Source organism: Bacillus rossius, chromosome 1 (assembly GCF_032445375.1).
Source record: "Bacillus rossius redtenbacheri isolate Brsri chromosome 1, Brsri_v3, whole genome shotgun sequence".
NCBI classification, from domain to species: Eukaryota; Metazoa; Arthropoda; class Insecta; order Phasmatodea; family Bacillidae; genus Bacillus; species Bacillus rossius.
Window position 1 is genome coordinate 223,496,639 of NC_086330.1, and position 14,937 is coordinate 223,511,575.

The 14,937-nt window shown below is 43.6% G+C and overlaps 1 protein-coding gene across 1 annotated transcript in view; it reads left to right on the forward strand.

Moving 5' to 3' along the window:
- LOC134527322 (sphingomyelin phosphodiesterase 5-like) overlaps positions 1-14,937 on the forward strand; it is a 112,118-nt gene that overhangs the window by 25,058 nt on the left and 72,123 nt on the right. The window lies entirely within an intron of this gene.

Below are 14,937 nucleotides of genomic sequence, written 5' to 3' on the forward strand. Positions count from 1 at the left end.
TCAAAGGTATTGTAGTTTTGTAAATGAGGTATGTAAATATGTTCATTTGTTATTAAGAGAATTATGTCTCTTCATTCCTAGCATTCAGAATAGGTACATGTACATGTGGACTTACATACATACAAACTTAGATCTTGGTAATTTTGCTTGCTTTATTGAAATATTAATGTAACTTCATTTAGTTTTGTTTTTGTTATGTGCTGATTCCATTCCCCTTCGCCAAGGATCCGCTCGACTCCTCGCTCGCAACTTCGCTCGGAACTCCGCCGCGCCCGCAACGCTATCGCCCGGAACTGAACTCTTCGCCCTGGAACCTTCGTCCAAGGACTTCGCCACTGTATCGCCCGGAAACTCCGCCGCGGGAAAACTCCCGACTTCACTCTGAACTCCACTGACTCTCTGCCCTGGAAACTTCGTCCAAGGACTTCACCACTCTGCCGCACCCGCGGCACTATCGCCCTGGAAGCTCCGCTGCAGGAAGGCTCCCACCTGAACTCTCTGAACTCCACTGACCCCCCTGGCTGGCGTCCTCGGGCATATATATAGGCCCCGGCGCAATTCCAGAACTCACGACAGCAGCCGGGGCCAGTCGCGTCATTCTGCACTCTCACGACGGTAGAAATCTCTTGAAACAACTGTCGGCGGCTCGCGTAACTCCCAGCTGTGCGGTGTCAGTTACGTGTCAAAGGCAGGGCACCATGCGGGGAGTGTTGGGAAGGAGGGGGGAAAGCGACAATCCTTGTTATCTTCCAGGCGCGCGCGGCACATATCATATTGCAGCAGTCGCCAGCCAGCTCTGCACCTGCACGTGTCCCGGCCAATGTCACGTTTGTAACAATATGGTGTTTGATTTCCCATCTGCTGTTGGTTTCACAGCAAAATCAAGCCTCAATTTTTCCATGTTTCGTGAAATATTTACAGACAATGTTGTTTTATAATAATATTTCACTCTTGGTTTATTGATAAAATGAAACAAAGACGTAATTGTTTTTCTCTATTTAACGAAAAAAAAACAACATTTAAAGCCCTTATTTCAGGTGTTTTTTTTTTCTTCATATTTTTACAAATATAGATAATATTCTCTTCAAGAAAGTATATTGTTCACAATAATCATAAACCACTCTCACTTTTCAATTAATTAAATGTCACAATATTTAGTAGGCTTTTTTTATATCGCGCCAAAGACAAACTAAAAGAAAAAAAAGTTCGCACATGAGCGTAATGGTTTTCTTTACAATGTGCGAACTCTTTTTTTTTCAGTTTGTCTTTGGCGCGATATAAACAAAGTTAACTAAATATTGTGAAATTATATAAATTGACAAAAATCTTATTATGCAAATTGAATAATGGAATAATCTTATCAAATTGGTGTATTGTTATCGGTCCCTCGATAAATCTACAAAGTTTGAATTAAATCTGGCCCTTTAAAGTGGGTCAAAATCGCACCCAAAGGAGTCGGTTACAAACATACAAACAAACAAACAAACAAACATACAGGTGAAGCTAATATAAAGCGTGTAAAAAGAACTATAGCAGGAAGCTACTGTCTACAGTGATACAAGAAATCGATGAAGGGTGAGACATGGTTTACAAATGGAAATGTGTTAATGTGAAGGATGTTTCTTATTGGGTTGCAGGAGCCTGGGTTCATGTAAAGGCTCAAACAATTCCCAAATAATGGAAAAAACTGTTCCATAATGATGAAAGTATGGACACAGAAAGCACAGATTAAGCCGAAGAAACCATTCTACCTTAGTGCATTGTATTCCTAGATGTGAGGATGCATCTTGCAAGAAATCGAAAGTTGGATGGATGGAGGCTGATGATCAGTTGTCAACTGTGATAACGAAATTGGAAATGATCTAACACAGACTGTTGAGTCTCACAGAATTTCACATAAAGACGGAGTTAGTGCTCTAGAGATTGCAGTTCAATACATTAAGCAACAAGAAAAAGCTGCAGGAAGTGACGTAATAATGCTGCAAAGGTGGCGAGATTTAGCAGCGAATAAACGGCACTCATCAGAAAAACAGACTACAATAAAAAGTTCCTTTTAAATCTTCACAGGACTGAACTTTAAGTGTAACATATGCACTTGTAACTTTAGACAATAATTCTGTAAGTGTAATTGTATTTTTTCAATATTTTTTTTATGGTTTTGTTGTACTCATAGGACATGATTACCATGTAAGATAGTAATGACGTCCCTCGGCTTCAGGTCCCCGTTTTCCCGTTGAAATAAATGTCCTGTTATGCCCGTACTGCCCTCGTCGGAGAGGTGTGGGTCCAGGCCAACGTGGCCGGGACCGGGAAAGGCGGGACCTGGAGGGAGAGTGAAGTGATTGCGAGGAATGTTGGTAGGTTGTCGCAAGCAGAACACGGCATTAACGAATTTCACGAGCCGTCTTTTATTAACGCTTATAAAGTCCTGCCGCAGCCTGGCGGAACCGTCGCGGAACAAGTGCCCTACCACGGCGACACGGACTCCCTGATGACGGGGCGGTTCTCAAATACGTTTCGGCGCGAATCGTAAAGTTTATTAATGCTAGGCTGACCCAGTGAGAAAGGGCCCGAAGACGGAACGCTGTACATACGCGGCCCGTTACGTAATGTTCCGTGGACGGCGAAAAGTTCAGAGACTCGTAGCACCACGTTCGCGTTGTAGAAACTGCCCGCTAGACACGTCTCCCGATGACTCGTAAGTTAACAATGCTAAGCTGATTCGCGGTGGCAGCTCAGCTGCCGTGACCGACTGCGGACTGAGCGAACGTTCAATCCCGAGCGCAACGTGCGCGGCTCGCGGAGCAACGAACACGTCTGTCTCCGCTCGAGACCAGGACGCGACTGCCTCTCCCCGCTCGCCCGCGGGCCGGCGCCCGCGGGTGGCGGGGAGGGAGGGGAAAATCGGCCGGCGTGGGAGAGAGCTCCGTCCCGCGGCGCGCCAGGCTGCGATTACATACTACGGCGAAACCCTTCAGAAAGTTATTGAATTATTTACAAAGACATACACGAGACATTAATGAATAAATAAGTTATTTACATTTAAGACCCTTGATCGTTTGCAAATATATATACACAGACATAACCCTCACTGGCATGCTAGGGCGCACGCGGGTGCGTCCCTGGCCGTCGCACTCCACTGGGGACACACAGGGAGGACGTTGACGAGGCATAACGGCCTGAGGGAGCCGAGGAGACACTTGGGTCGACGTCAAATGCCCCCCCTCCGACGAGGCCGTTATGTCCGTCAACGCCTCTCATTTATTAAATGGACATGAAGCACCAGGCCGTGGCACTGGAGAACTGACCTGCTGAGTCCGGGACCCTCGTGACAGATGGAAGGGGCGTGGCACCTTTCGCGTCGCGCGCGGCAGTGGGCGGCGGCGTCGCGTCAAAGGTGCCCACGTGATGGTCCGAAGGGGCGTGGCACCTTTTGCGTCGCGCGCGGCAGCAAGCGGCGGCGTCGCGTCAAAGGCGGCCCGCATGACAGTCCGAAGGGGCGTGGCACCTTCCGCGTCGCACGCGGCAGCTGGCGGCGGCGTCGCGTCAACGGTAGCCCCCGTGACAGTCCGAGGGGGTGTGGCACCTTTCGCGTCGCCCGCAGCAGCTGGCGGCGGCGTCGCGTCAAAGGCGGCCCACGTGACAGGTTGAAGGGGCGTGGCACCTTTCGCGTCGCCCGCAGCAACAGGCGGCGGCGTCGCGTCAAAGGTGGCCCACTTGACAGTCCGGGGGGGCGTGGCACCTTTCGCGTCGCACGCGGCAGCAGTCGGCGGCGTCGCGTCAACGGTGGCCCACGTGACAGTCCGAAGGGGCGTGGCACCTTTCGCGTCGCGCGCGGCAGTGGGCGGCGGCGTCACGTCAAAGGTGGCACACTTGACACTTCGAGGGGGCGTGGCACCTTTCGCGTCGCCCGCAGCATCAGGCGGCGGCGTCGCGTCAAAGGTGGCACACTTGACAGTCCGAGGGGGCGTGGCACCTTTCGCGTCGCCCGCAGCAGCTGGAGGCGGCGTCGCGTCAAAGGTGGCCCACGTGACAGTCCGAGGGGGCGTGGCACCTTTCGCGTCGCCCGCAGCAACAGGCGGCGGCGTCGCGTCAAAGGTGGCACACTTGACACTCCGAGGGGGCGTGGCACCTTTCGCGTCGCCCGCAGCATCAGGCGGCGGCGTCGCGTCAAAGGTGGCACACTTGTAACTTCGAGGGGGCGTGGCACCTTTCGCGTCGCCCGCAGCATCAGGCGGCGGCGTCGCGTCAAAGGTGGCACACTTGTAACTTCGAGGGGGCGTGGCACCTTTCGCGTCGCCCGCAGCATCAGGCGGCGGCGTCGCGTCAAAGGTGGCACACTTGACAGTCCGAAGGGGCGTGGCACCTTTCGCGTCGCCCGCAGCAACAGGCGGCGGCGTCGCGTCAAAGGTGGCCCACTTGATAGTCCGAAGGGGCGTGGCACCTTTCGCGTCGCGCGCGGCAGCAGGCGGCGGCGTCGCGTCAAAGGCGGCCCACGTGATAGTCCGAAGGGGCGTGGCACCTTCCGCGTCGCACGCGGCAGATGGCGGCGGCGTCGCGTCAAAGGTGGCCCACATGACGGTCCGAAGGGGCTTGGCACCTTTCGCGTCGCGCGCGGCAGATGGCGGCGGCGTCGCGTCAAAGGTGGCCCACGTGACAGTGGTCGCGGCACGCCCTTGTGTGTGCAGAGCGGTTGTGTCAGCACAGCCGGTTCGCACCGCGTAGGCTCCTCGTGAGCCCCTACGGCAGTTGGGGGCGGCGGCGTCGGTTGCAGTGGCGTTGGGAGTATCGCCGACTCCTGCAGCGTGATGGCGCCCGCCCAGTGTGACCACTCGACCTTCGCGGTCGAGACACTTGCGGCACCACCCACGCCCAGTTTCGCTCGGCACTGGTCACACGTAAAGCAGGACGTCCATTCCTCTTCTCGCGCGACCAGTTGTGAACACTCCCTGTGCCACAGATTCCCGCACGTCCCGCAGATCCGCCCATCCGATGTCCCGCCGGGGCACGAGTCCGCACCGCACATTGTCCTACCATACGCCCGGTACTCAAAGCAGAAACCGCACTCGTAATCTGCGAAGTGCTCGCAGCACTCGCCGGGCTCCGGAAAGTCTGCTTCCGCCCATGTCTCGTACGCTTCCTGGAAGTCGTCCATGTTTATCGGGAGTGTCTCTGTTCGGTAATTCAGTCCGTGTCTTCCTCTCGCGGCGTTATCTTGAACCGAAGATCCCTGCTGCGTCGCGATCTCAGGTTCGTGGCGCTCCCACGACACGTTATCTGTCGCGCCACCGATCCCTGTCGCGTCGCCCGCCGTCTCCGGTTCACACCGCTCCCACGTCGCGTTATCTTACGCCGAACGTCTCGAGTTCGCGTCGCTCTCACGCCACGGTATCTCTCGCCGAAACGTCTCGTGTTCGCGCCGTTCCCGCGCTGCGTTATCTCCCGCCGGCGCGCCGGCGCGCCGTCTCGAGTTCGCGCCGCTCCCACGCCGCGCGGTCGCACCTGCTTCCGTCCTGTCCTGCATCTGCGCGCTTGCGTGCGCTTGCGTGCGCTTGCGTATGCTTACGGCCACACTAGTTGGGCGCCAAATGACGTCCCTCGGCTTCAGGTCCCCGTTTTCCCGTTGAAATAAATGTCCTGTTATGCCCGTACTGCCCTCGTCGGAGAGGTGTGGGTCCAGGCCAACGTGGCCGGGACCGGGAAAGGCGGGACCTGGAGGGAGAGTGAAGTGATTGCGAGGAATGTTGGTAGGTTGTCGCAAGCAGAACACGGCATTAACGAATTTCACGAGCCGTCTTTTATTAACGCTTATAAAGTCCTGCCGCAGCCTGGCGGAACCGTCGCGGAACAAGTGCCCTACCACGGCGACACGGACTCCCTGATGACGGGGCGGTTCTCAAATACGTTTCGGCGCGAATCGTAAAGTTTATTAATGCTAGGCTGACCCAGTGAGAAAGGGCCCGAAGACGGAACGCTGTACATACGCGGCCCGTTACGTAATGTTCCGTGGACGGCGAAAAGTTCAGAGACTCGTAGCACCACGTTCGCGTTGTAGAAACTGCCCGCTAGACACGTCTCCCGATGACTCGTAAGTTAACAATGCTAAGCTGATTCGCGGTGGCAGCTCAGCTGCCGTGACCGACTGCGGACTGAGCGAACGTTCAATCCCGAGCGCAACGTGCGCGGCTCGCGGAGCAACGAACACGTCTGTCTCCGCTCGAGACCAGGACGCGACTGCCTCTCCCCGCTCGCCCGCGGGCCGGCGCCCGCGGGTGGCGGGGAGGGAGGGGAAAATCGGCCGGCGTGGGAGAGAGCTCCGTCCCGCGGCGCGCCAGGCTGCGATTACATACTACGGCGAAACCCTTCAGAAAGTTATTGAATTATTTACAAAGACATACACGAGACATTAATGAATAAATAAGTTATTTACATTTAAGACCCTTGATCGTTTGCAAATATATATACACAGACATAACCCTCACTGGCATGCTAGGGCGCACGCGGGTGCGTCCCTGGCCGTCGCACTCCACTGGGGACACACAGGGAGGACGTTGACGAGGCATAACGGCCTGAGGGAGCCGAGGAGACACTTGGGTCGACGTCAGTAATGTGTATTGTTATGCACGTACAATGTTCCAAGATACAATGTAGCCTAACGTTTAAGAAGTTTCTTCTTGACGCCTCCCTATTATCTGACATTTTCGCGTATCCAATGTTGTACTGGCCCCTCTATGTCGGATAAGCGAGACACTACTGTAAGACAAAAAAATTCCCAGCAAGAAACTGTAAACGTTCTCGGATGACATGGTTTTCCTCCACTTAGCACAGATAATTCCATAATGGTATAAGGGTTGGTGATTGTAGTCCAGAAAGTTTATTTAAAAAAAATTGTTTACTAATGGAGTAATTAACGAAAATCTTAATTTTGTTAAGTTGTCAAACCATAATCAGAGGTATATTCACCCATAAGTACCCACCCCAACACCCCATTAAATCATTACATTTCAGCATCTCCTATCTTCAGCTGTATATACATAACTAATTGTTCTGTGCAGATAAACATTTATCTGTTTTGTTCATTAGTACAAAATCTGAAAAAGAGTATCTAACTATATACAATTTTAAGAAATCAGTATAAATGATTGGTTATTCTTGTGCATTGTTAATAGTTTTCTGTATGTAGTTTTAGTGTATATCATAATTCAGGAATAAATTTTACATGAAAGTTGTAGTTACTTTTAAAAATGTAAATAAAAGTCATTTTATTATCATTGCAATACGAATCATTTTGTTTCTACCTCCATGTATAAACAAATATTATATTCTCCTACAATGGTTAGGCTTGGAATTGCTAGTAGGCCAAGAAACATTTGTAGGGTAGCAGAAGTGTGTGTTTTTCCATGCTGCCATCATTATATTACTAGTGGCAATCTGTTGGGCCAGAAACTATCCTTGAGTAATTTTAAATATATTATAAGTGTTGTAGTGTAGTCATGAAGTTGGTGCCACTGTAAGACAGTTGTGATGATGGTGTCATGGAGCTAGGATAAACACGGAGTGGTAACAGATAATAAATAGAATAGAAGCAGTGTATGTGATATTATTATATGTCTGCCCTTACCCTGAATGGGCACTAAAACATGGCGCAGTCGGTAGGATCAATAGTAAAAGACCATTGTATCAAGAAGAATAAATAACACAGTGCCGAATAAATGGAAAGTGCGGGAGGAAACAAAATAAATGAACTCGTGAACCTAAAGTAACAGCATGGATTAATATGTCGATAAGACAAGAACAAGAAAAAAACAATCCATAAAAAGTGAACACCAGGCTACTGCAAACGTCACATAACCTCAACATGGCGGGAACTGTTAATTTGCCAGCTGCATTGATACTTTCAGGAAACGTGGCAGCACACTGGAAAACCTTCAAACAAAACTTTGAGATTTATATTATTGCCAGTGGAAACGATAACAAACCTGATAGTATCAAAATAGCTCTGTTGCTAAACATTATAGGTCAAGAAGGTGTTGATCTGTACAACACATTCAATCTTAACAATGAAGAGAAAACAAAGTATGATAAGGTGATACAAGCATTTGAACAACACACAACACCCAAAAAAAATGAAGCATTTGAACGATACATTTTTAATCAGCGGTGCCAAGCTGAAGGTGAAACAATTGACCATTTTGTCACTGATCTGAAAAGACTGGCTAAATCATGTTCATTTGGGGACCTCGAAGAATCCCTGATTCGTGACAGAATCATTGTGGGAATAAGTAGTTCCACGCTGAGGGAGAGTCTCCTGAGAATAGAAGATTCAACACTTCAGCAAGTAGTCAACCATTGTCAGGCATCAGAGAGAAGTCGGGAACAAGCAACACAGATGCAACAGGGCCAAGGTAGGACCAAACAAACTGGTGGAGAAGAAACAACCTCAATTCCAGTTGATGCCGTTGCTCGAGGAAAATATAACCCTAAAAGAACAATTAGGACAACTATGCAACAAGACAGTCAAAAACAACACGTACATGAACGTGCGAGATACTATGAACAACCAAAACATCTTCAAAGCATTTCAAATTGCTCATATTGTGGCAGAAAACATCCTCCAAGACAATGTCCAGCTTATGGCAAAAAATGCTCTGCATGCCAGAAATATAATCATTTTGCGGCTATGTGCCGAACAGAACAACAAATCCACGAAATTAGTACAAATGAACATTATAGTGAGAAAAATAATGATAGTGAAGAAGACATTGCATTTATGTATGGAATTGTGGCTAAACAAGAAAAAGAAATTGACTCATTGAGGGCGAAACCAACAAAAGAATGGAGACAGGATGTATGGGTAGAAAACAAAAAAATCAATTTTAAACTGGACACAGGAGCAGCTGTTAACACTATACCAAGCGAGATATTAGATCAAATAAGACCAGAAGTGAAAATTAAGCAGACAAACATAACACTGGAAGCATTTGGTGGATCTACAATTAAACCAGAAGGAACTGTCACACTCAAATGTGAAGTGAAGGGAAGAAAGGTAGATTTGAAATTTGTTGTGGTAAATTTACAGACAACACCACTACTAGGTTTAGAAGGATGTGAACAGCTTGAACTAGTGAAGAAGGTACAGTCAATTGTGGCAGAGCCTACAGACAGCATTACGAGAGAGTTTGTGAAAAACAATTCTAAAATATTTCAAGGCTTAGGTAAGTTTCCTGGCACATACACAATTAAGATAAGAAAAGAGGCTAAACTAATTAATGAGCCCCCGCACAGGATTCCCAGTTCAATGAAGCCAACTTTCAAAAGAACTCTTGAAACAATGGAAAAGAGAAAAGTGATTGAAAGAGTAGAAAATCCAACACTGGAACATTGCATTAATCAGTTAGTAACTGTAGAGAAACCAAATGGGGAACTAAGGTTCTGCCTAGATCCACAAGAGCTAAACAAAATCATTGTCACAGAACATCATCTAATTCCAACCATGTCAGAAGTTGCTGAAACATTGGCTTTTAATGAGTATTTTACGGTGTTGGACTTAAAAGATGGGTATCATCAAATTGAGCTGGATGAAAAATCAAGTAATTTGTGTAGCTTCTCAACTCCGTATGGAGTATACAAGTTCATAAGACTTCCTTTCGGCCTTATCTGTGCTAGCGAAACTTTTCAAAAACAAATGGAAGGCAACTTCAATGATATTCCCAATGTGATGGCATATCAGGATGATCTCATTGTGTATGCAAAATCAGCAGAAGAGCATGATAAAGCCTTGCAACAAGTACTTCTTAGGGCTGAAGAGAGAAATATCAAGTTTAACGCAAGGAAAGTGCAGTATAGAAAAAATGAAGTTACATATATAGGCTTCAAATTTAGCAAGCAAGGAATGAGTATGGACCAAGATCGAGTAAGAGCATTAGTCGACCTCAAAGCTCCAGCTTCGAAAAAAGAGCTCCAACGATGTATGGGAATGTTTAACTATGTTCGACAATTCATTCCGCATATGTCTACCATAACAGCACCCTTGCGGCAACTTTTATCAGACAATGTATGCTATCAGTGGCTACCTACACATGAAAATGCTTTTAATGAAATTAAAACTTTGATATCCAATGCACCAGTATTGGCAAACTTTACACCATGCAAAAAAATAGTGATTCAATGTGATGCCAGCAAGGATGGATTAGGGTGTGTGTTACTGCAGGACCAACAGCCTGTAGCCTTTGCATCGTCAAGCATGACACAAGCCGAACAAAACTATTCACAGTCTGAGAAAGAGATGAGGGCCATTGAGTTTAGCCTGAAAAAATTTCACAATTATGTGTATGGGTATAAAGTCACAATCATGACGGACCACAAACCACTTGTTGCCACAATGAACAAGCCTGTACACAAAATAGGTTCATCAGTTCTACGCAGACTGAGGCTAAAAATACTAAAATACAACATAGAGGTAAAATACTTACCTGGACCTCAAATGTACATTGCAGATCTACTGTCCCGGTCATATCTCTTAGGTCCTACTGAAGAGGACCCAGAAATGAAAGAACTAGTTCATGAACTAGTTAGGCACTTACCCATGTCTGAGTCAAAGAAAGAACTCTTTATCAAGACCACAGAAACAGATAATGAACTTTCAGCTCTCAAGGACATGTATGGCAAGGGTTGGCCTGAACATAAAAAACAAGTGCCAGAGTGCATTAGGTGGGCATGGCCTATGAGAAATGACATTTATGTGGACAATCAGTTGCTCTTTTACAATGACAAACTCATTGTACCTCAAGCACTGAAGAATCTTATTTTGAACCTGTTGCATGAAGGTCACAATGGAAGGGACAAGACTATAGCCAAAGCCAAAACTGTGTACTACTGGAAAAACATGTATTCAGACATTACAAGATGGGTGAGTGGATGCCATATATGTGAGAAATATCAATCAATGAAGAAGAAATCACCAATGATTGCACAAGAGATTCCACAACTCCCTTTTGAGAAGATTTCAGTGGACATTCTGGATAATGCAGGCAAGAACTACTTGATTGTTGTTGACATATTCTCAAAGTGGCTGGAAATAATACCAATAAATCATAAGACAGCAGAAAATGTTTGTGATAAACTGAGGGATGTGTTCTGCACGCATGGTATTCCAAGAGTAATTAGAGCAGACAATATGCCCTTTCTATCGCAAACGTTTGCGAGGTTTGCACGGACCTATGACATTGAATTGAGAACATGTAGTCCGCACTATCACAGAAGTAATAGCCTGGCAGAAAAGGGATGTCACACAGCAAGGAAAATACTAAAGAAAAGTATGGAGCAGCAAAAAGATTTTAGAGATCTGCTAAGAGAGTACAGAAACACGCCACTGTCAAGCTTAAACATTTCACCGTGTCAACTACTAATGAGCCGCCAGATAAGAACATTACTACCAGTGACAAGTCAAATGCTTCAACCCAAAGTTGAAAAAGACGCACATAAAAAAATGATATTAAATCAAGAACGGTGCAAACAACAGTATGATAAGACAGCCTTGAAACAGGCTAGCGAGTTTAGAGAAGGAGACAAGGTGGTGATAAAAACAAATAAGAATGCACAATGGGAACCTGCTACAGTTGTAAGGATACACGACGCTCCACGATCCTACGTTGTAAGGAACCAGAATGGAAGAGAAGTGAGAAGAAATGAAACACACATAAAAGCGTCTTCAAAAACAGAAGAAAGTGAAAGACATCAAGAAGTCATATTGCCAATAAACAGCGAAGAAAAGGAAGGAAGAAGTAAAGAACATCACAGGAGAGCTCAGGAAACATCAGACGGTGTAACAAATGGTTTTGCAGGCTTCGAAGTGAATACTTATAAAGACCATGTAGTGAATGATGAAAATGGTAGTGCAAATAGACAATCATATAAATTTAGTTTAATGGAAGCTGACAGGAGTGTAGGGTGCACTAGAATGCAAGATACTTCTATCAAACCAGCTGGTGTTAACAGAACAACAGTAACAAGATCAGGGAGAGTTATAAATCCTCCCAAGAGGTTGAACATGTAATGTATGTACAGTGTATTTGACAAACAACTTTGAAAGGGGAGATGTTGTAGTGTAGTCATGAAGTTGGTGCCACTGTAAGACAGTTGTGATGATGGTGTCATGGAGCTAGGATGAACACGGAGTGGTAACAGATAATAAATAGAATAGAAGCAGTGTATGTGATATTATTATATGTCTGCCCTTACCCTGAATGGGCACTAAAACAATAAGTAAATATTTTTTTTCATAGCTTTATAATTTAAAAACAAAACAAAAATTCCAACTAACATTTTATTTTAAAAACTTATAACATTATTTTATTGCTTGCATTACTAGCTAAATGCATGGACCTAGTAGTACTAAAATTCTAGCATGAAAAACATTTATGGCTTACCTGAGAGATGTATCATGATAAAGAATGGTTTATTTGTATTGAAATGAATATCATAGTAAGTAATGTCGAGCTAAGTCACACATAAAATATAAGTTCCTGTATCCTCAATTAATAGACATCCCAGATGCCTGAATAGTAACCACGGTTTGCTTAGGCACCATGTACTACTACACTCTAAGTAACTGATTTATCTATAATTTATCTTCTTTTTTTTATGTGCCTGTATAAAATGGGTTAAAAAATACTACGTTTTATAAAACCTTTGAGAAGTTGGCACAGATTCTTGATATACAAATGTTTGGCAATGCACTTCAAAATATTATCTACTAAAACTGGTATCTAAACACTTAAAACAAGCATGGTTTTTTGCCATTTACAAAAACAATCAGAAAAAATACTTAAATGTAGATATAGTTAGTACAAATTATAGTGAGACATCTAAAGTAATCAATAATTAATTCATTAACCACAGCTTAAGTCATTGAAAATAGAGCAACAAAAAAAATGAGACTAAAGCACTCAGTTACCTCTGAGAGAAACAAAATAGAAAGCAAGAAATGAAAATGTTGAATTAACTAAATGAGGTGAAATCATGTAACAAAATGAATAAAACTAAAACAATTAAGAAGTGAAATTAAACTGACTCTAAAATGAATGCTATCCACAAGCCAAAATAAAACTTAACACAAAAGATTACTTTAGAAGTTTACACAATTAACGCTTTTAGCATACATATTACACTATAACATACAGAAACACACCAAATCATCTTGGAAAATAATAAGTTGTTACTCTCAGTAGATTGCATGGCATGCCTGGGACCTTGCTGCTCAGCCACAGTTACGACGCTTACTGAGACACTGGTTCGAAAATATCTTGTACTATTCATTCCTTGAAGACATGTACACTGCACTGAAGTCGTCCACGAAATACCGTCTGGAGTAGTCCTGACGAATACTGTTGAGGTTTATCATTTGGTTCATAGGTGCAGTCTGTTGCATGACACAATTTATTTACCAGAAAATATACAAATTTTCCTAATTTCTTACCTGGACTTTGCTTCCACGCTTCACACACAAGTCTGTAGACTCATTGAATGGTTTAATCAAATAAAGTAGAGTCTAAAAAGTCTCTTCCTACTCCAAAGTCAAGACACAGTCAAATCTAGGATGATCATTTCTTCAAAATTATACGCTCCACAATGTAGTCTGGAAACAACCAATGATTCAATGGGAAAATTCATACGTCTCGACAAACATGATATCCTTTACATAATTCTCAACCATATTTCACAAATATAATATTTTCTTGACAATAAACTCTAAAGTCTCCTAATTCTCACAATAACCTTGTAACAGTCTAATGGTTATAGATGTAATTGAGCTTTAAAATACATATTCTTTACTACACTGCTCACCAATTAGTCTTTTTGGATTGAACTAAGACTTCCAACTAAGCATTTCAAACTAAGAATGATTTTTTCAGTTCACAGTCTTTTTTTTTTTTTTGTGTTTAATTTTTAAACATATTAATTTTGTGATATTGCAATTGCTCATAGAGAAATTGACTTTACAAACATATGTAAAATATAATTTAACCAAATGAAAGATGAATATATATATATATATATATATATCTATATATATATATATCTATATATCTATATATATATATATATATATATATATATATATATATATATATATATATATATATATATATATATATATATATTAGAGTAATGTTTGAAATTAATTAAACTAAAAAATATTTAATTCCTGTAAAGTTTCTCTGTTCAATATAAATATTGAAAGTATACAAACACCCACTGCATAATGTAACTTAATTAAAATGCATTAAATATTCCTTAAATTCACTTTAATTTCTTCCGGTACATAATGCAATTTCACCAAGTACGTACCATCAAATTAACAGTTTTATTAAAAATATTGCCTATTTCAAAACATTCTTGTGTTCACATCCTGTCTCACTGAAATTAAAAATATTGGTAACCAATGTAATTGCATGGCTCTTACTGTTAATTTTTGCATTTTGATGTTAAATCTAGGAAATCATTGTGCATAGGAAAAAAAGATCAAATGCAGAATGGAATTTTGAACTGTTATTCACAAGTACTTACATCTGGTCTACAAAACCTTTTAAGAAAAGTAAGATCCCAAAGATGCAGCCTACAAATATTGCATGAAAATAACATAAATAAGTAAAGGGCAGGATTGCAAGACATCACCTCTACAACTTAGAATTAAACAACTATTTATGGAAATAAAGTATTTACTTGGAGTATATTGTAATAGTTCATGTACTTTAACAATTACATAAAATTACAAAAATTTGTTTTAAATTTTTTTTTCTATTTCAGCATGTAAAAATGTCATAAGAAACGCTAAAGAGAAAAAAAGTAAACCTGTAACACATACTTGAATCACATTTTCTGAATGCATCACTTCAAATAAAGGTTTAAATTCAACAAAAAAGAAACAATTTGACA